This window comes from Thermobia domestica, chromosome 12 (genome assembly GCF_964235325.1).
Source record: "Thermobia domestica chromosome 12, izTheDome1.hap1.1, whole genome shotgun sequence".
Lineage (NCBI taxonomy): Eukaryota > Metazoa > Arthropoda > Insecta > Zygentoma > Lepismatidae > Thermobia > Thermobia domestica.
In genome coordinates, this window is record NC_137465.1 from 120,240,812 (window position 1) to 120,263,177 (window position 22,366).

The 22,366-nt window shown below is 36.8% G+C and overlaps 1 long non-coding RNA gene across 1 annotated transcript in view; it reads left to right on the top strand.

The window, feature by feature from the left end:
* LOC145665780 (uncharacterized) overlaps positions 1-22,366 on the top strand; it is a 56,409-nt gene that overhangs the window by 8,748 nt on the left and 25,295 nt on the right. Inside the window, exon 2 of the long non-coding RNA XR_014127644.1 lies at positions 19,353-19,498. This is a non-coding gene — a long non-coding RNA (uncharacterized LOC145665780). The remainder of the gene's footprint in view (positions 1-19,352; positions 19,499-22,366) is intronic.

The following is a 22,366-nucleotide window of genomic DNA, read 5'->3' on the forward strand; positions in this document are numbered from 1 at the left end:
CTATCACATTTACTCAGCTATTTTTATTACAACCAGGCACCAACGTCATATTAACAAACTGGAAGAGCAGAACAAAGCTGGGTAACTATTAAATGCGACAAATGCAAATGGTACTAAAGGGTGTTGCGTGAATTGAGGTAAAAATTTCCGTCCAGTAAAAATAATAGTGGGTGGCCAGCATTGCTTGTGAGGAGGCCTGGACTATAATGTCTATGAGCAAGACCTGCTTATAACGTTTTCATTGTTACAAACTATTAGAAGAACGTTCAATAAATACTGTTGTATCTTTATCTTAACATTATATACAAGAGTGCTCACCTCTGAAGCGTGGAGCCCTTGGTTCGATTCCAGCTCCTGTCAAGTGGACCTTATGGTGGACCAACACAGTGTGATTTGTTTTTCTCGAAGTTTTAACCGTTTTCTCATACTTTCTTTATTCTATAATTTCGTTCATGATCATCTTCATTGTTTTCCTTAACCTCGGAGCATAATCGTGGGGCGTTAGACTTAAAAAAATCATTGTGCCAATAACGTTTTTCTGAATAGCGTAATTATGACAGTAACACCTGGAACATAATTATATATCGTTGTTTATTTAGTTTCCTTTTCCTTTACCATGTAGATACGGTATATACCTATGCATAAAATATGTGGGTGTGTTACAAAACCCCAATACCAATATTATAAACATCATAGTATGTGCGTAAAGAAGTATGTGTGTCCCCGTTAAGAAAATACGAACAATAGATACTGTCTGTTACTTAAGAGCTGAATTTGTTGCATATATAATACATAAGTTTTAGTTTTATAAGAAGTAAGTTAGAATATACTAGCCTGATATGGTTTCCTTACACAAGAAAGAATATAGATAAAATTGAACGAGTGCAAAATAAGTTTCTGCGATTTCGTTATTATTAAAAAAAAATACAATAAGGCCTCGAATTGTGAAAGGATTTCTGTTAAATCTTTACTAGAAGAATTTGATGTCACTTCATTATGTATCAGAAGAGAAAGAGGTCAACTTATGTTTGTCTATGAAATAGTTAATGGTATTATTGACAATCCTGACTTTCTAGGATCACTTTGTTTTAATATGAAAAAAATGTATTGCGTATTATATTACCGTTTTATTATGGTATATCACACGCTAATTTTCATCAATTTTTACCTGTCATAAGGCTCAGCAAAAAGCACAATGAATTGATACAACGTTACTCAAATATTGATTTTTCCTTACCATTTCAAGTATATGTATCAAAAATTAAGGAAGTAGTTTACATTTATGTTTGCTGATGGTATTGCATATAAAGCTTTTCTTTTTTACTTTTTGATACGTATCTGCGTAAATATATTTAAAATTTTCTGGAATTCAAGTGAGAAGTTTCAGTTATAGTAGCAAGGTAGAAATGAAAGTGATAGTAATTTTACTTGTAATTACAAATTGTAAAAGCATAATGTACTGGGATTTTTTTGTTGACTGTACATATGTAACGATTTTATTTCGCTTTCTTCCTTTCCTCAGAATTTGGCCTAGGTTGAATATTCTCCTGGGTACTGAAGGTACTCCAGGCTATCCAACCGTAACTTAAATTGTATTGCACAACAAAAAAAGAACCTTAATTAAAACATGAAAGATTAGTAAAATAACATCTGCAATAATGAAGAAAGGAAGATTTAAAAAAATAAATAAATAAAATTAAACTATACTTCGAATCAGGAATTTCTCCTGTTGAGACCACTGCGAGAAGCACTGTAACTGTTGATAATATCCATAAAGTTTAATTCTTTCGTTCTAAGACCACTTGCCAAATATTGTTAATCGAGCTTATAACTAAGGGATATTCCGATCTCATAACACAATGACTACTACTTCATACAGTACAAACTAAATTTATTGTTAGAACAGAAAGAAAAAAAATAAAACTAGACAGAGCTCCCCTTCCCGCACGGGGAGGAAAAGACTGGAGCACACATTGCAAATGGAAAAAAAAAGTATAATAAGGTTGAAAATTTAGTTCCAAAATTATCTTCTTAATTCCAAATTTATTTTCACCAATCTTACTTTCACAACAATTTCTACGCGCTCAGAACAACTTTTTGACGCACCTCTTAAGCTTCCAAAAAAATTTTGTTCAGGTTATAGTTAGTATCACACACTATAAACTCTGTTTCGTCAATCCGATTCTTAGTGCAAGTACATTTTTGCATTTTGGAGATTTAGAATTACATAGTACAAAATTACAAGTTCTGTTTATATCGGGTTGACCAAAAAAATTGTTGTTGCCTGAATTCAATTTCGACACAATTTTGTATTAATTTTTACAATTGTTTTTAAACACTATTACATCATTCGAAAGGAAAGGGGGGTGTAACATTTCTTTGGCCTGCTGACATACATTAGGAATACAAAAAAAACTATTACAAGGGTTTACAGCATGCTTATTAAATCGGTTCACAAACTGAATACAATTTTCACTCAACAGCTTTCCTAATGGCTGAGCACCCTATGAAAGTGGCAGCGGTAGAGATAGAGAATGGCCGGGCCTACATAAACACACTGAAGAAATAAAATATTATCTGCCTTCGAGCGGGCAACCTGTCTATCTCAGGCGCAACACGTCTCTAAATACACACTTTCTTCATATATTTAACTATTTCTTTGCCCATGGCTCATTAAATAGCAACTTCTCCAGTCTCACTTTTGTTTAGCACAAATTTTTAACTACTGATCGTATCTGCCAAATATTTCTTTAAGTTACAGGGTGAGCGGACAAGCTTCAGGTAATTCCATTATCACAAGCATTTATGTTAACAAAATGCCAGCAGGATAGAGAGAGAAAGCAGTGAACGTTCTAAACATCACCCCCGGTTTATCATTCCATACTTAAAGTTTACTAGAAGGGTCCTATTAACCCCAAACAACAGAGCCAATTTCAGATTTTGGTACACAATAGTTAACAATACTAAAACTAACCTAACCAACTAACGAACAAGGAAATCAATTCACACAAAACGAAAGAGATTTGAACGAAGATTTGATATGGAGAGGTGCTAAGCTAAGCGTAGATTTTTGATATTTGAAGTTCCAACCGAGACAAGTGGAAGTGGAAGTGAAGGGAGAGGAAGGACGAATTCTATCACCCAGGCGACTGGGGACCCATGCTTGACCGGAAAGATTTACTTTAAGCAATCATGTTTCCAGATTCCATTACTCTAAAGAAACATATAATGTTACTTCTATCATTGTAGAAACAATTTACAGTAAGCAGGCGTATATCTTAACTTATCTTTGCTCCCCCCTTTTTATCTGATATATAAAAAAATATAAATTTTCGAAAACCGAGAATTTAGTTCCTAGTTCAAATTTTTAAGGTTTGTCACGGTTTATAAAACATCAGCCAATTTGTCCGAAACTAAATTTAGACGGCAGCAGTCACTTTCCCCCACGCCTGGAATCTTCCGAGTCGCATGTTTCTTCCAGTTTTACAACTGATCTTCAAAATTTTACTTCAGCCGCATTATAATAAAAATAAGCATTGATGTTACCTTGTAATCCTGGAAACCAACGGTCAAACCTTGTAATTTGTTACATCCACTGCGAACTAATCCATTATGGGTAAGCCACGTGCATCATCACCAGGGAAGAGGAATTCTGTCGTAGTTCGAATTAGGGCTGTCTCACTTCATAGTTGTCCTTTAGGCCTTCACCCCACCTTCCTAACTGTATTTTTCACTAATAACTCACATATTAAACGCAGTGGGTTTCTTCTATTTTCAAGGTTTCAGTCCACCGTAGCTACCTGGGATGTTAACACACGCCATAGTCAAAACCGAACAAAAAAGGACGCTATACCCTCCCGGCGAGGATAGCTTCACTTCACCCCCCTTATTTTCCAATTGGTAGGTTTAATACCGGAAGATGTTTGAAATGTTAACATACTTATCCACCTATTAAATGTGGTAAAATAATTACGATTAAAGTAAAAATATCTAAATTATAACTACTTACTTGAAATAGTTTAAAATTAAATTTTACAAAAAAACTTGGTCCTTTGTTTTTCATTTTGGGTTTTCTCACTTGGTGGCAGCACATTCACGCACAGCGAGGACTATAAACGAACACTTGATGTGGCTTTGGATCGAACTCGAAGAAGGGCGCCATTTTGGGTCCTCAGATCCCAACAATCTCATACTAATATAAACAATTATACATGAGCGGAAAAGGGACTGTCTCATCTTCGGGGCCCACCGAAGAAAAATAAATTATCTCGATCGAGATTATTTATTTTTCCATCTTGATTCTTAATTATTTAATTCGAGTTCACACGACACCAAAGCTAACTCTTACCTAAATCGTCAATGAAGGTCAGGTAGAAGACAACAAACACGACATAACATTTAACAAGCCTTACCAATGAAAGAAAAAAAATGACATATTATTACTGATAACACACGACATAAGTAAACAAAGGAGAAGAAAGAAAAGAAAAAAATCCTAACCTATACCTACAAAGATATTAACTGAGAGAAGAGAAAAAACTTCTTAAACTATAAAAAAATTTCAGGTTCCACTGACAATTCACATTAACCCGTACGACATAAAATTACACCTAAGACTCAGTCAATGAAATCATCTGCTAGACATCAACAACACATACACAAATAATATGACATAAGACTATACCTAACCAAAAAAATAAAGTACACGAGAATGGAAATACACTACTAATGGAAGAAAGAAAAGAAAAAAAGAAGAAAAAATCAATGAGAACTTGACATGAAAATACACTAACAATGAAAGAAAAAAACGCAATGTGACATGACAACAAATTTATAGCTATTTTAACGTAAGGAATATCTTCCTACCACTAACAAAATCACAGTATAAAACAATCACATACCATAATTAAAATTCAAAGACCTACAACTTTTTTTTACTCATCATATAGCCTGTCCTTGGTTTCTATTTCCTTTACCTTCCAATCATTACGTAACCTGGTCTTGTATGACGTGAGGATAATCACGGAGAAGTTCTAATCTCTTCTCCTTGGTACAGTCAAATAATTTTAGGTTTTGAAAGTTTTGGGTTCCTATACTTTCGCCTTTCAACGTATAAAGAATGGCGCTGTTTTTCAGAATTTTCTGGACCACATAAGGGCCGACATAGCATTTCATAAATTTATACGTTTCATGCTTAACTGCAGATGAGAGGTAATGGGTTTTTACCATCACAAGATGTCCCTCTTTCAGGATTACCTCTCGCCCAATTTTCTTTACCCTTTTTCTTTCAACTTTTGAGGTCACGTCCGGGTGAATTTCAAGATATTTATCTCTAATATTTAAATTATTTAAATTTGAGGGCCACGGAAATGATTTCTTAAAAACTTCCGCCGCTGAATACGATAAGAACAGTTCAGCAGGCGTACAGTTTATACTACCACATAAGGAATAGTTTAAAAGTTCCTGCGCGAGCTTTAATACCTGACTCCATTGCGTTTGTCTCTCCTGACACTCCAGTCTAATAATACGATTAAGTTCTTTATGGCTGCGTTCCGCTAAGCCATTCGCATTCGGGGTGTAGCTGGAAGTAAGAACATGCTTACTACTGTTACGATTACAATATCCTTTAAAAAGCTTAGAAAGGAACTGTGGGCCACGATCAGAAATAATAGCCCTGGGATAGGGGAACAAATAGAAATATCTCCTTTCCAACACTGCTATTATCTCCTTAGCGTGGGCCGTTTTAAGTGGAAAGAAACATACGTACCGAGAATAAATGTCTATTATTGAAAGAATATAATAGAAACCATGACTTCCTGGTAATTTCCCCACGATGTCCAATCCTAATCGTTCATGTGGCATTCTTGCCTCTATGCTACAATCATCCTTTGAAATAATGCGGTTCGCAAATTTTGTTTCTGCACATTTTATACAATTTCGTATGTATTGTTTTATACTAAGTTTTACCCTTTTCCAGTAGAAGAATGATCGACAAAACGACCAACATTTCCTCATTCCGAAATGTCCCTTGGAATAAACTAACTCAACGATTTTTGTTGTAAGTTCCTGAGGGATAACTAACATCCACTGATTCGTTTTACGATTTTTGATATAAAGGAGATCCTGATGAACCAAAATATGATTAGATTTAGAAACGTTATCCAAAGAGCACCGAAGTTTAACACAAAGGGGGTCGGTACGTTGTTTTTCCTTAATTTCGTTAAAGTCTAGAGCTGAAGAATCCTGTACCGTAAGAAAATTTGCATACCGGAGCTCTTGTTCCTTAGTTACCTCAGGAGGATTTCAGTTAAGTATATCAGCAATTTGATTGGACCGGCCGGATAAATGTTCGAAAATTAAATCAAAACGTTGCAATTTCAATAAAATTCGGGTGGTACGAGGATCCAAGTTCTTCATTGTAAACGCATGCGTAACGGCAGCGTTATCACAATGAATATACGTAGTTCGACCCAAAACATATTGAGAAAAATGTTCGCAGAGGAACAGTACGGCTAAGAGTTCAAGTTCAAAGATTGATAAAGACAATTCATGTGGTCGAACACGACGACTAGCATAAGCTATCACCACAGGGTCTGCTTCCGGAGAAGGGTATTGGCACAAATAGCCTGCTAAATTCTCTGCACAAGCATCCGAATAAATATGATAAGGAAGAGAAAAATCGGGTTGGCCTAAAGCTGAAGGTTGACTAATGATTTCTCTTAATTTGAAGAAAAGTTCTAGCAATTCGGGTGTCATCTGGAATTTCTTATCCTTTTTAAGAAGGTCGAAAAATGGAGCTGTTAGTCCTGCGAAGTTAGCTATGAACTTTCGTCTCCAACCAATTAAACCTAAAAATTGCCTGACCTGTTTCTTGAATTTTGGAATAGGAAAACATCTTATCGGTTCGTTGTGACGCGGGTCTGTCTTAACTTCCCGACCACTTATCACATGTCCTAAGAAGTGGATCTCTTTCTGCAGGAAACTACACTTCTTGAAATTCAAAGAAAAGTTAGCCGATTTAAAAATTTCAAAAACACGTTCCAAATGTTCAAAATGTTGGTCTAAAGTGATGCTAGAGACGAGAACGTCATCAAGATAGACCGTTACGTACGATTTCGTAAAATTTTGAAAAAAGCTATACATTACATTTTGAAAAATAGATGGAGCTCTTTTAATTCCCATCGGAAGAACAGTCATTACATATTGTCTGCCTAAGTAAACAAAGCTGGTACAGTTATACGAAGAAGGATGAAGTCCTATTCCGTAATAGCCTGACGAGCAATCAAAATTACTGAAATAGCATGCTTTGGCAACACGATTGAGGATGTCCCCAATCGGCTCCACCTGTATTTTAAATGAAATTACCTTTTTATTGAGATATCGCAAATCAAGGACTGAGCGTACGCCACCAGAAGCTTTTTTCACACAATGGATCGGGTTGCGGTAAGGAGAAGGTTGTTCTTTGGCGATCCCTAACTTAATCCATTTTTGAAGTTCTTCCTCAAATGCCGCCTGCATATATTGGGGAATAGGATAATACGGACCGACAATAGGCACTTCATCCGTCAATTCGATCCTGCACAGGGGTGTTCTAACTTCGCGGATATTCGGAAAAGAGATCTCTATTTTTAATAAGTAAATTTTGTAAGCGTTGTTTCGAAGAGGAGTCGAGATCGTCTCGAGAGGAAATATAAGTTCGAATTTCGTCTTCACTAAGATTAGATTCAAATTTCGTCACTGACCTAGCTATATTCTCCAACCTAACTGAATCTGTCAATGAACCCACTTTAGACTGATCTATACTATTAGAAGTTTCGCTTACTACCGCAACTATCTTTTCCAGTGACTTTTGAAAAGGACTAATTTCGATTTCAACCATCGAAATACAAACTGAAAGTATGTTCGGGTTTGTGGTTTCAATAACAATTTCCTTCCCGGAATTATCCTTCAATCTAACTTCTCTTCTACATTTATCAATCACTCCTTGGAACTTGTCCAAGAAGGGACAACCCAAAATTAAATCAGTCCTTAAATATTTTATGACAAAGATTGGCACATCAAAAATCCGGTTCTGAATGTTTAGATTAAAAGTTTGAACACCCTGCACAGAAAATTTCTCCTTGCCGGCAAAGGCGCCCAAAGTCAATCCTGAATATGGTCTTAACTTAGCAGATGGAAATTTCCGCTTAAGTTTTCTCCATATCTCCCAGTCCATCAGGTTCAGATCAGAGCCGCTATCTATTGTACAATTTAACGTTACACCCCCTATATCACCACTTACTACCGGAGACGATGAAAAATAATGTTCACTAATTGGTTCTAATATTTCGTCTTCTACTACAAAATTTACATTGAAATAAACTGATTGTTGATTAATATCAAAAGTCTGAGAAATTTCATTTGGTTCCAACGGTATTAAAGTTTTAGGAATAGTTTCTAATGTCTGATCAATTATAATGGGGTCTTCATCCTTACCGCAGCCAGCTTCCCCATTTCCAAAAGTGACTGCCTTTCTAGTTTTCCGGGGCCGGAGCCCGTCTGTCTGGGGTCGTACTATTTCCGTTTATGTTTCCCGAGTTATTGGTAAAATTTGTGTTATCACTATTTCTCTCATTACTTCGACCGAAAGTGTTTTCTGATGACTCATGCCTATAGTTCGTATTTCCATTTCGACTACCACGCCACCTTCGTCGGAAGTTACGATTCCTTCCTCGGTACGATCCAAAGCCTTGATTGTTTTGCGCGTTTTGACCATTCCGATTATTTCTATTATCATTACCGTATCCTAAATTATCTCGGTTAGTACGTTGACTGTCGAAGTAGCTAAGAAAATCAGTTTGACTCCCACTTTCTACTTGTTGAATTTTATTTTTGACGACTTCAGCCTGTTTGGCAGAAAACCGTCTCGCAGGAGGTCTTAAATCACTCGCGTGCGCTTTTGCGTGACCCGACAGTGCTGCAATCTTAGCCATCAATTCATCGATGTCTGAACACGGGCTTACCATGAACAACCGCGAATCCTCAGCCGGCAAGCAATCCAGTAAAATATCTATCAATTCGGACTGGTCTGGCACTTCAGTTATATTGAAATAGATCTCGACTATATACCAAGCAAACTCAAGCAATGTAGAAAATTTCGTCCTATCGAATCTTAAAGCTTGCAAAGCTTTCTTATGGATCCTTTCCATACTGGCAGAACAATACTGTTTCTTAAAAAGTTTTACAAAATCTTCATAACTTTTAATATCGCGTGCCACTGATTGCAGCCACGCTTCGGCCCCCCGCATTAAACACTTCGATACTATTAAAAGTTTTTCGGCATCAGACAATCTATACATATCCAAACATCGTTGTAAATTTCGCAAGAAAGATCGGCCTGCACCTGCAGTCACCTCTCCACTAAAAACCGGAAAATCTTTAAGGTCTTTAGGTTTGATAATAGACGATGAGAAACTAGGGGAATTTTGGAAACCACTATTAGGTGAAAGGAAAAATGGGTTAGAAGTTACTGGATGAACATCAGGTTTTTGGCCTTGCCATTGCCATTGAGATTCCAAATTCGGGGTGGTTGTCATAAAAGAAGATCCGAAACAACTTCCTAAGTTAGTACTCTCATAAATCTTGTTTTGCCAATTACCTGCCCTATTATGATAATTGCCATTACCACTCGACAAAGGAGGAGTCGTCAGGTTGTATACAAAAGGATTGTTAGTGGGGATATTCCTACTTCGGTTACTTGTTTGAGAAAGCCCAGTTTCAAAGTTCACGTGCGCTCTTTTTCTAGGAATTTCCTGATCTACAGACTTGTCACTTTTACTATCGTCATGCAAAGCTAATTCTAACTTTTCTAATTGCTGTTTCAATGCTGTTACTTCACTTCCTATTTCGCATTGATACTTCTCTAATCTTTCATTTGTTTTGGAATTCTGTGATTTTAGCTCGCCCACTGCGCCCTCAACTCCATCCTGCTTACTTTTAACTTCTTGTAAAACAATATTCTGCGCTTCTATCCTCTCAGGTAATTGTTGCAAACGCGTATCCTGAGATTCGAGCCTACTTAAAGTTCCCTTCATATTATGCTCAAGTGTTTGAATTCGTAATTCATTACTCTCGACCTTCGTGCTAACTATTCCAACATTATCCATTAATTTCTGGCTTGCTACTTGCAATTCCTCATAAGCTTGTATTTTTACTTGCTCCAACTTAGAGGATAATTGCTGCACGGTTATAGCAGTTCGTTCAATTTTAGACTGCACCTCAGTAATTTGAGTCCCAAATTTCTCGAACCCTTCGTCGATTTTCTGGTTAACTTTACTCACCTCCTTTTTACTACTAACTACCTCGTAACTAATTTCGTCTATCTTCTTGAACAGCTTTTCCATCATTAACATAAGACCGTCTTCTCGCGAGACAGACGACACAGTACAATTGTCTCGTAAGACAGGTGACGAGGTCGCGATGGGTGCATTGTCAGAAATACCGTCATCAAGCGTAAACTCTTTGTTTCCCTTTTCGGGATCCTCGTCATTGCCATTGTTAGGCTGAGGTAGCTTAGCTGCTTCGCACCCTGCACATACCCAACGGTAGGAATCAGCGCTTACTAAAGCAAACATGCTAGAGGTATTCTTCATACCTACACAATCAAAATGAAACCAGCGAAGGCAACTCTCGCACATCACGGCTTTCACTTTCTCTACTCCTTCATTACTCACTACTTGATGCGCATTATCACAACATGCATATTCTTTTTGCTGAGAACCCGAAAAACGCTGTCCCCATCGGAGCCACTTCCACGAGACGCCATTTTACAATCGCTTTACAAACACAGTTAGCATAAAATAAAACAAAAAGACATTGAAACTTTCACTTCAAGAACACTATATACTTATATAAACACTCATAAGATATTTCCAGTCAAGCCTCCAGTCCCAGCACCGGAAAACAAAACTCACCCACCATCTCTCCACTTCACTTCCACTTCACCTGCTTAATATTTGAATTATCCATTAATATTATTACACGTTACTTCTCGAGCAGTACTCAGACAAGAGAATCATCCTAAGGCTGGGTCGCCATTTTTAATGTAACGATTTTATTTCGCTTTCTTCCTTTCCTCAGAATTTGGCCTAGGTTGAATATTCTCCTGGGTACTGAAGGTACTCCAGGCTATCCAACCGTAACTTAAATTGTATTGCACAACAAAAAAAAAGAACCTTAATTAAAACATGAAAGAAAAGTAAAATAACATCTGCAATAATGAAGAAAGGAAGATTTTAAAAAAATAAATAAATAAAATTAAACTATACTTCGAATCAGGATCTTTCTCCTGTTGAGACCACTGCGAGAAGCACTGTAACTGTTGATAATATCCATAAAGTTTAATTCTTTCGTTCTAAGACCACTTCCCAAATATTGTTAATCGAGCTTATAACTAAGGGATATTCCGATCTCATAACACAATGACTACTACTTCATACAGTACAAACTAAATTTATTGTTAGAACAGAAAGAAAAAAAATAAAACTACAATGACAGAGCTCCCCTTCCCGCACGGGGAGGAAAAGACTGAAGCACACATTGCAAATGGAAAAAAAAAGTATAATTAGGTTGAAAATTTAGTTCCAAATTATGTTCTTAATTCCAAATTTATTTTCACCAATCTTACTTTCACAACAATTTCTACGCGCTCAGAACAACTTTTTGACGCACCTCTTAAGTTTCCAAAAAAATTTTGTTCAGGTTATAGTTAGTATCACACACTATAAACTCTGTTTCGTCAATCCGATTCTTAGTGCAAGTACATTTTTGCATTTTGGAGATTTAGAATTACATAGTACAAAATTACAAGTTCTGTTTATATCGGGTTGACCATAAAAAATTGTTATGTTCCCTGAATTCAATTTCGACACAATTTAGTATTAATTTTTACAATTGTTTTTAAACACTATTACATCATTCGAAAGGAAAGGGGGGGTAACATTTCTTTGGGCTGCTGACATACATTAGGAATACAAAAAAACTATTTCAAGGGTTTACGGAATGCTTATTAAATCGGTTCACAAACTGAATACAATTTTCACCCAACAGCTTTCCTAATGGCTGAGCACCCTATGAAAGTGGCAGCGGTGGTGATAGAGAATGGCCGGGCCTACATAAACACACTGAAGAAATAAAATATTATCTGCCTTCGAGCGGACAACCTGTCTATCTCAGGCGCAACACGTCTCTAAATACACACTTTCTTCATATATTTAACTATTTCTTTGCCCATGGCTCATTAAATAGCAACTTCTCCAGTCTCACTTTTGTTTAGCACAAATTTTTAACTACTGATCGTATCTGCCAAATATTTCTTTAAGTTACAGGGTGAGCGGACAAGCTTCAGGTAATTCCATTATCACAAGCATTTATGTTAACAAAATGCCAGCAGGATAGAGAGAGAAAGCAGTGAACGTTCTAAACATCACCCCCGGTTTATCATTCCATACTTAAAGTTTACTAGAAGGGTCCTATTAACCACAAACAACAGAGCCAATTTCAGATTTTGGTACACAATAGTTAACAATACTAAAACTAACCTAACCAACTAACGAACAAGGAAATCAATTCACACAAAATGGAAGAGATTTGAACGAAGATTTGATATGGAGAGGTGCTAAGCTAAGCGTAGATTTTTGATATTGGAAGTTCCAACCGAGACAAGTGGAAGTGGAAGTGAAGGGAGAGGAAGGACGAATTCTATCACCCAGGCGACTGGGGACCCATGCTTGACCGGAAAGATTTACTTTAAGCAATCATGTTTCCAGATTCCATTACTCTAAAGAAACATATAATGTTACTTCTATCATTGTAGAAACAATTTACAGTAAGCAGGCGTATATCTTAACTTATCTTTGCTCCCCCCTTTTTATCTGATATATAAAAAAATATATATTTTCGAAAACCGAGAATTTAGTTCCTAGTTCAAATTTTTAAGGTTTGTCACGGTTTATAAAACATCAGCCAATTTGTCCGAAACTAAATTTAGACGGCAGCAGTCACTTTCCCCCACGCCTGGAATCTTCCGAGTCGCATGTTTCTTCCAGTTTTACAACTGATCTTCAAAATTTTTCTTCAGCCGCATTATAATAAAAAAAAGCATTGATGTTACCTTGTAATCCTGGAAACCAACGGTCAAACCTTGTAATTTGTTACATCCACTGCGAACTAATCCATTATGGGTAAGCCTCGTGCATCATCACCAGGTAAGAGGAATTCTGTCGTAGTTCGAATTAGGGCTGTCTCACTTCATAGTTGTCCTTTAGGCCTTCACCCCACCTTCCTAACTGTATTTTTCACTAATAACTCACATATTAAACGCAGTGGGTTTCTTCTATTTTCAAGGTTTCAGTCCACCGTAGCTACCTGGGATGTTAACACACGCCATAGTCAAAACCGAACAAAAAAAGGACGCTATACCCTCCCGGCGAGGATAGCTTCACTTCACCCCCCTTATTTTCCAATTGGTAGGTTTAATACCGGAAGATGTTTGAAATGTTAACATACTTATCCACCTATTAAATGTGGTAAAATAATTACGATTAAAGTAAAAATATCTAAATTATAACTACTTACTTGAAATAGTTTAAAATTAAATTTTACAAAAAAACTTGATGTCCTTTGTTTTTCATTTTGGGTTTTCTCACTTGGTGGCAGCACATTCACGCACAGCGAGGACTATAAACGAACACTTGATGTGGCTTTGGATCGAACTCGAAGAAGGGCGCCATTTTGGGTCCTCAGATCCCAACAATCTCATACTAATATAAACAATTATACATGAGCGGAAAAGGGACCGTCTCACATATTGCTATGTTCTTTTGATTGTTGTAGTTAATACTGTAATGAGCACTTATATTACGTCTTCCTTATTCTTTCTTTCTTTCTTTTCTTTTTCTTTTCTTTTTCTTTTCTTTTTTTTTGTAGTAGTATTCGGGAATATATGTCTTGTACATCTATTGTAATTGGGAGGAAGACCCTGTCATAGGTATTAAATAAATAAGTTACCAAGTTATCCAGCAAAATAAACATCAATTATTATTGGCAGCGAATGAAAACATTTTTAACAAGTGGAAAGTTCGTTTTTCTTATTTTCTCGAAAACTGCACATGAGAATAAATCCTCAAGCATTTGATTTTATTAATCTCGATGTACTCTATCATTGTGTTAACCATGTTCAGTGTTTCTTCCAGACGTGTTTTTGGGGGGGCACTACCTCCCGGAGCTCTGAGAGTGTCCCCCAAGATGAGACCAAAATAATACATCTATAATATAATAATAAATAAAATAGTACCAGCAGTGTCTCCCCCGGAATACTACGTGTGACCCCCGTCTGAAAGAACGTCTGACCATGTTATATATTGCCATAGAATTAATGGCTTAATATAGAGCTTAAAGAAGGTATATACTACTCCAGTGAATAAGTTCGTGGAGTGGGTGCACTGTGGCGCTAGTGGTATATTACAGCTGATAAGCGGTATCTCGCAGGAAACAGTAGAAGTTCATCTCTCGACCCAACAAGAGGCAGTGTGCATAGAGTGTAAACAGATGTACTGTTTCTGTTGTGAAAGAAGTTGATGTACCACTTCGGACTTGGAGAACGTCGCAGTTAAGCAATGGGCAAACAACAAGTTCTGCCGAAAACTAGGCAAACCTGCTACAGCAACGTTGCAAATGATCAGGCAAGTGTTGAGTGACAACGCCCTGGGCCGCAGTGCAGCGTTTAAGTGGCACCAACCGTTTACGGAGGAGAGAAACAGCTTACAAGCAACCTACAGAACAAGGCAGGATCAGATCCGACTCAAACTTCGCCCATAGGACACATAATAGAAAAGAAGAAAATGTATTATCTTGATATTTGATATGCTATAACACTGACTTGGAGGCCATCTTGAAAGCAGCGATCTTGGATATAACGTAAGGTATTGCAATGAGAAGCGGTGTGTGTGATATATCAATGCAAGGTAAAATGCAAAAGAAAAACCTATGATGTAACCGCGAAAAACATATGTGTAATGGTGTGGACGGGACGAAGTGTGGAAGACTCGAGCAAAACAAACGTATATTGGAAGGACAGAATAATAGGGCAGGACCGCACGACAATTGTACGCGACAAGTAACAAAGTAACAAGCAACAAAGTATGTATGAATGAGAAAGCCCAGCCATGTTCTAGTTTACATTTCTTTACGAATGTTTCTTTTCCTTTGTGCGGTTTACTACACTGTTTCGCGACGGTCCCAAACAGTCACAATATCAGGGAAAGGCAGCGTTCTGCATTGACTCGATGAATTCCATGAGTTGTTGCAGTCTCCCACTAGAAGGCTAGTTTACCACAAAATGAGAGAACTCGAATTGTGTGTACTGGTTTCACTTGCACATATGGAACGAAGTGAACGTGATAGCAGGGGCCGGCCAGTGAGAAGTGATAGTGTGTTTGTGGCATACACAAGCCAAAACGCGCAAGATTCTGTATAGTGAATGTAGTCCGCCCTATCGTTCATCTACAAACACCAATGTAGAGCTGCATTGGCGAACCCTCTTAATGTGGTGTTACTGATGCAAAGTGTACTTCCAAAACCAAAGTGTACATCCAATCGACAGAACCGACAGTGGACGAACGACAAGCAACTGAACACATGCTGGAGATCTTGAACGACCACGATGTAACAAAAGTGAATGTGGATGAGATTCTCGAAACCAGTATAATCAATTCGAGTCGTTTCATTGTGTGGTAAACTAGCCTTCTCGTGGGAGACTGCAACAACTCATGAAACACAGCGAGTCAATACAGAACGCTGCCATTCCCTGATATGTTTGGGACTGTTTGGGACCGTCACGAAACAGTGTAGTTAACCGCGCCAAGGAAAAGAAATGTAAGCTAGAACATGGCTAGGCTTTCTCATCCGTACACACTTTGTTTCAGATAGTGTTGTTTAAACAAACGTGGGCCGAAATGTCCTTTGTTTACACAAAACAGCAAGAAAATTGAACAAGAAACGTACAAAACGTTGTCCAGGAGTGGGCTTCATTCCCAGGTAGGTCGTGCTTTTGATCACCAATCCAAGATGATATGTCTTGCCCTATTATTCTGTCCTTCGAATACATGTTTGTTTTGCTCGAGTCTTCCACACTTCGTCCCGTCCACACCATTACACACATGTTTTTCGCGGTTACATCATAGGTTTTTCTTTTGCATTTTACCTTACATTGATATATCACACACACCGCTTCTCATTTCAAAACCTTACGTTATATCCAAGATCGCGGCTTTCAAGATGGCCTCTAAGTCAGTGTTATAGCATATCAAATATCTTGATATCATCCTGGTTTTGCCCATCCTTTCCGTTTTCGACATAAATGGGTATCTTGCGACGTTTACCTTATATCATATTGTCCCGTAGTGCGTTATGTTGGAGAGCATATCTCTGGTGTTTCTGGATGGGGGCAGCTCCAATTTGGCATTTTTTCTTCTTTTCTATTATGTGTCCTCTGGGCGAAGTTTGAGTCGGATCTGATCCTGCCTTATTCTGTACGTTGCTTGTTAGAGGATTATGAACTAGTACGTTGGCCAACAACAGAATGAAACATCGAAGAGCTTACAATGGTTGTGCGCGCTAACCGTTTCCAGTCGGTAGACACAGCACATGACATCACAGCAACAACGGATTAGCCATAGTACGTGTCCCAATATTCTGACGGATGTCGCGTGTCATCCAATAGCGTGTACCACAAGACCAACGATCAGAAATGCTGACGCTGATGGAACGTTCCTGAACCGGATAATAATTGGAGATGAAACATGGTGTCTCCTCTATGATCTACAACTAACGATAATAGCAGCCAGCTGGAAATCGCCATGATTTCCAAAGCGCAAAAAACCAAGACAAGACAGGTCAAAAGAGAAAATGATACTTTAACTATTTTGAAGGACTGTATAGATCTGTGTAAATGTCTGTGTATGTGTGGACGTTCACGTCGAGTACAGCAACCATGGGTTCTACTGGCTGCCTATATCTGGGTGGCAGTCCTCGAATTTATTGACTGTACTAATATTAGTATCACTTTCACCTCAGTAAGTGCACTGAGAAAAAAACGTATGTGGTGTACGCAGTAAATACGCCAGAAATTTTTATACTTGGGGGTGTTCAAAATAAAAGGGGGGTGCTCTCAGAATAGTGATATACATTTTTAAACAAGCTCAAAGAAAACAGTGTATTTTGTTACGCTACTATTGCAATACTACTACTACTACTACTACTACTACTACAACAACTACTACTACTACTACTACAACTACTACTACTACTACTACTACTACTACTACTACTACTACTACTACTACTACTAATAATAATAATAATAATAATAATAATAATAATAATAATAATAATAATAATAATAATAATAATATCAGCTCTTCGCAGTACTAGGTTCAATAAAGGAAGTTTACACATTTGAGCATTTATTATTAAACTAAGTAATACAGTGAAACCTCTCAAAACGGACATCAGTGAAAGACGATTATTTGTCCGTAAATGAGAGTGTTTTAAAAGGAAGGGTTCTCTTTCATAACACCACACCACACATATATATGGCATGGAAGAATAAGAAAATTTGTCGTCTTATGAATGCGTCCACTATTGAGAGATTCCCGTTAAGAGAGGTTTCACTGTATTAGGAATTAACCACTACTATTTTACCCAGTAATTACATATGAATTGATTACATACGAGATATTGTAATCATTTTGCAAAATTTTGTCATTATTTCAATTTATTCGCTCCCAGCAAGTTTTAGTGAGTGTTTTTTTTTAATATTAATTGGGAAAAAATTCTCTCGTCCCATGCTGAAATCTCATTCGTTTAGTAATTAATACTGTACATAGTTGCAATTTCATTATTTTAATATTCTAACCCTATTGTTAACGTTAATTGTTTTGATATTATTTGACCTCTTAATCTCCGCTCCTGCCCCTTCCTGGCTCCTGCCCCTTGTTTTCCAGAAATCCAGTTTTTCAATTTACAAATATTTTCAATCTTTCTGCTTTGCCTTTTTTTAATGTAGAGTAATTTTAATAATTCGCTCAATGAATTTACGTGAATAAAAATATACTTTACAAAAAAAATTAAGCTAGCGACAAATGCGTTCCTGCATAACACTAGACTCAGTCTAAAATATATATAATCCTTACTTCGATCGATCTCTTCATTTCTAAAAACGTTTTGACTACACCCTTCTAACTTCCGTCCGTTGATACACCACTTGCAGAGTAGCACTTACTAACTGAATCTGGTATAGGCTTATTATTACTGCAAATTTTTGCTTACTGAGGAGGAGGTAGGTGAACGACCGCTCAAGACGTTGCCAATTTGAGTCATCTGCATTTGTCCATCAATCTCTTCTCTCGGAAACGATCGCGGAGCCCAGGAGGGTAAGTATGAGCGGGTCTGTTTTGTCAATTGTTTTGATCAAAACACCGCCCGAAACAATGAGGTCATGTGGTTCTCGAAGCCGTATGTGAGAACGAGGTCGCTTCGTATTTTGAAGTGAAATAAATAAATATGAATATTGCCTTCTTTCCTAAACGCTAAACCTTTTTAACTTGATGTAATAGATAACCTATGATACCAATTGATACAATTTGATTTGGGGAAGTATTCCTTTTCCATTCAAGGGTGTGTGTAAAGAAATTTGGAGCTGTTAGGGGGGTAGGTTACTCCCTGGGTGTACGTAAAAACGTAGGTTACATGTACCTGTAGTTTTTGAATTTAACGTACAACCCTATGAAGAATCTTACAGCAAACGCATAACTGATAACCTATGTTTTACACTTACTTTCCGTATAAGAGTTCTGAATAAACGCACTTTTCGTATGAAAGGAAGAACTGTATACAGCCAGTCAGGACCTCACATATAGATGGGCGTATATAATATATAGCTGACGATGTAATATACGTAAGACTATTAGATGTATGCAGCGGCATGATGTAACATTTAAATGGGAAAAAGCAGTATGTATATAACATATGGATTACGTATGATCTGTACAATGGACTCCGTATCTTTGTTCAATATACCGCTGTCCTTATAACGGATTCTTTTGTGTGGCATGGTTCTCATATACCATTATTTTTTATGTTTGTAAAGGAATTTGTTTCCCTCTATTTTGTGGAAAACTACGCATGAGATTTTACATTGACGCATATCATTTTCTTCAGTTAATTGAGTTCTGTTGATTGTTATTGATTCATTGTGTATCATCTTTGGACATTTTTTTCTAAACGCTAATAATATTCCCATTATTTCACCATAGATAACAATGGAATTGATAACAATATAAAACGATTCTAGATAATGAACAACAAACATTATTATGTATCCAGGGCAAGAGAGTGTCTGTGCTCTTATACGTAATTAGCTAGAAGGTGTGAACATATTTCGAGTTTCAAAAATTCTTTGGTAAGTACATTATTTATATTTCTCTGAATGATAATGATTATTGGTACTTTATTTTGATTATTACTTTTTTCCATGTTAAATCGTTTACATATTTATCCCTATTTTCAATTTACTTTCCACGTCATAAGAATCGCTAGCAAATAAATCAGGTGTAATGCAAAATTAGTAATATATTTAGTTTGTATGTCTGTCGAAATCTTCATTAAAATATTTGCTCATCCATCTCTCTGAAAATATATGTATCCTTATTCACTGATTGAATCAAGTACATCAAATTCGAATTTTTGTTGACTAATTGAAATGTTTATTGTAAGTAGTAGTATTAAATTTCTTTACGCATGGTTCCCAATATATGACACTCTAAAGAGAAGTGAAAGCTAACAGTTTTGCTAACAGCTAACCATTTAGTTTACAAAAGCTAACAGATTAAAATGAATAAATAATAAAGAATATTTTTAAAAGAATTCTTTCAATGTTCAAGCAATTAGACACTTAAAGTATGTATAACCTCTAATGTAGACAGATAAAAATAACCAGAATCTTATTATATTATTGTGTAATTCATAGTTTTTTTTTTAAATCCTTAAGTTGATTGGTGGTAGCAATGATGACACTTAAGCTCAAATTTAAGCAAGAAGGGACATGTCAGCTAGTCCAGAAATTGACAGAGGCAAGACATTGCTTCCAATGTTCGTAGTTTGAGGAGGGAAATTTCATGGGTAAATTTACCAAAAGGAGAAGGAGGGAATCTATCAATAAAACTTGAAAATCCAGGAAAATTATCGCGTTGCTGATTGACCAATATAAATGCTGAAATTTTTCTTCGTTCTTCAGAAATAAATCAATACAATAGTAATAATTTTCCGGATATGTGTGTGTGTGTCTGTTCAAAGTAGTATTGTATGCTTTCTGTATTTATTCGTATTTTTTTGTTTTTTAAAAAGAGAAGCAAAACCTAATGAATAAAACAAATGTGGTTGGCACTTCCTTTAATACACTGTGGCTAAATTAATCTCATCACATACATCTGTCAGGTATTAGATACTCAACAAACTAGGAGAAATTTGATAAGAAAAGGGAAAAGATTGTGTTAGTCGAGGGAAATTTTCTTAAGGAAACCTTCCCAACACTGATTGCTTCTCGTTATTTAATTATTTCACTCATATTGACAGGGGTTGCAATTAAAGGCGTTGGTCTTTGTTACTTATTTTATTTCACTGACATTCACAAGGCAACGCCGAAGACATTGGCCTTTTGCTATTTATGTATTTATATCACTCATTTCCCTACTATTTGCCTATGAATTAATGTAACACTAAATCAGAGGTTGAGATCTAAATCTTGGATTCGCTAGCGTTCCCCATGATAGTAGTAAAATGTTTCGCCTCTTACCGAAAACAAAACGAGAATAGTGGTGAGCACAAGAGCTTGGTTTTATATCCAAGACCCAGACGAAGACAAGGGATCCTAATGCAAGAAAAAGACCAAGGCCTAGGGCCTCAACACCAAGCATGAGTCTTTCACACGTATTAGATGAAGAAATATATTTGTAACGTGGAAAGGAAGAAAAAAATCATTATTTCTTTCACTTGAATTTCTTGACCTTAAGAAGTGCGAATTTAAAATTTATATATTGTATCAGCCAAAGCTATATATAAAGTATACAAATCTCATAAAACTGTACAAGGATTCTTTTCAATCCACTCAACATACAGAATTACTTTCCAGGCTTTCACGTTTCGCTCAATACAACTCTGGAAAATTCATGCCGCGCTTGCTCTTTACTGCTCTTTAGATATTTACAACAAACATACAATGAAAACAAAAGTTTCTTTAGAGCAAGATGTAACAAATGAGTTATTGATCACAGAAAGGCTTCAAATTCAGAATGTTTACGTTGATACATTCGTTCGACACTAAAACATTGCTCCACGATCTCGGAAAGTAATTTTATTTCCGATCACTATCTCCTGGCTACCAGAATTTTCTTGAGCCATGACCAGGGGCGTAAATAAGGGCTCCGCAGACCCCGCATTGCGGGGAGCCTCAAGCCATCAGGGGGCCCCAAATCGTGAAGTGGGACGTAGAGAAGGGGCCCCGCTCCACGCTGTCTGCGGGAGGGCCCTCAAGCCTTTAGTTACGCCACTGGCCATGACTAGTCTCATTGTCGTTAGTTGTGTCGGGTTGCGGGCACGAGCCCTTCTTACAAAGTAAAATCAGTGACAAGAGTTAAGTGTTAGTCAGATACAATCTTTATGTGTCTTTGGTATTCCTTTGAATCTTACCGTGAACAAGGAGAACGGTAATGAACCGGATCGGTATGTAGAAGACGACAGAGAGCACAATTCTATGAATCATAATAGGTAAGACACTCAGTCTCTGATTTTATGTTGACCATCATTTGATTCACTTACGATAGTACATGATTGGATTCTGTGAAATCCTATGAAAAAAATAGTTGTGGGTGCCTAACACAGGGTAAACTAGAAGTAAACTAATCAAATCATGTTATTGAAGTTCTCCAAAACCTAATGCGAAATGTAGTATTAAATTTCGACTACGCCATCGTATCACCATCGTATCATACTCACATGAAAGTGAACAATATTAATTTCAATAACATATTTCTATTACTGTTGACACATTAAGACAGACAATGATAAGTGTAGCTTTTATTATTTCTTACAATGGGGTGCGGTGTCTCAGTGATAGAGCGTTCACCTCTGGTGTGTGGGGTCTCTGGTTCAATCCCAGTTCGCGCCAAGTGAACTTTGTGATGGATAAACAACGTGTGCGTGGGTTTTTCGGGGTTCTTCCGCTTTATTCTTTCTACTATTTCATTTATTTCTCATCATCACCGTCTCCTTA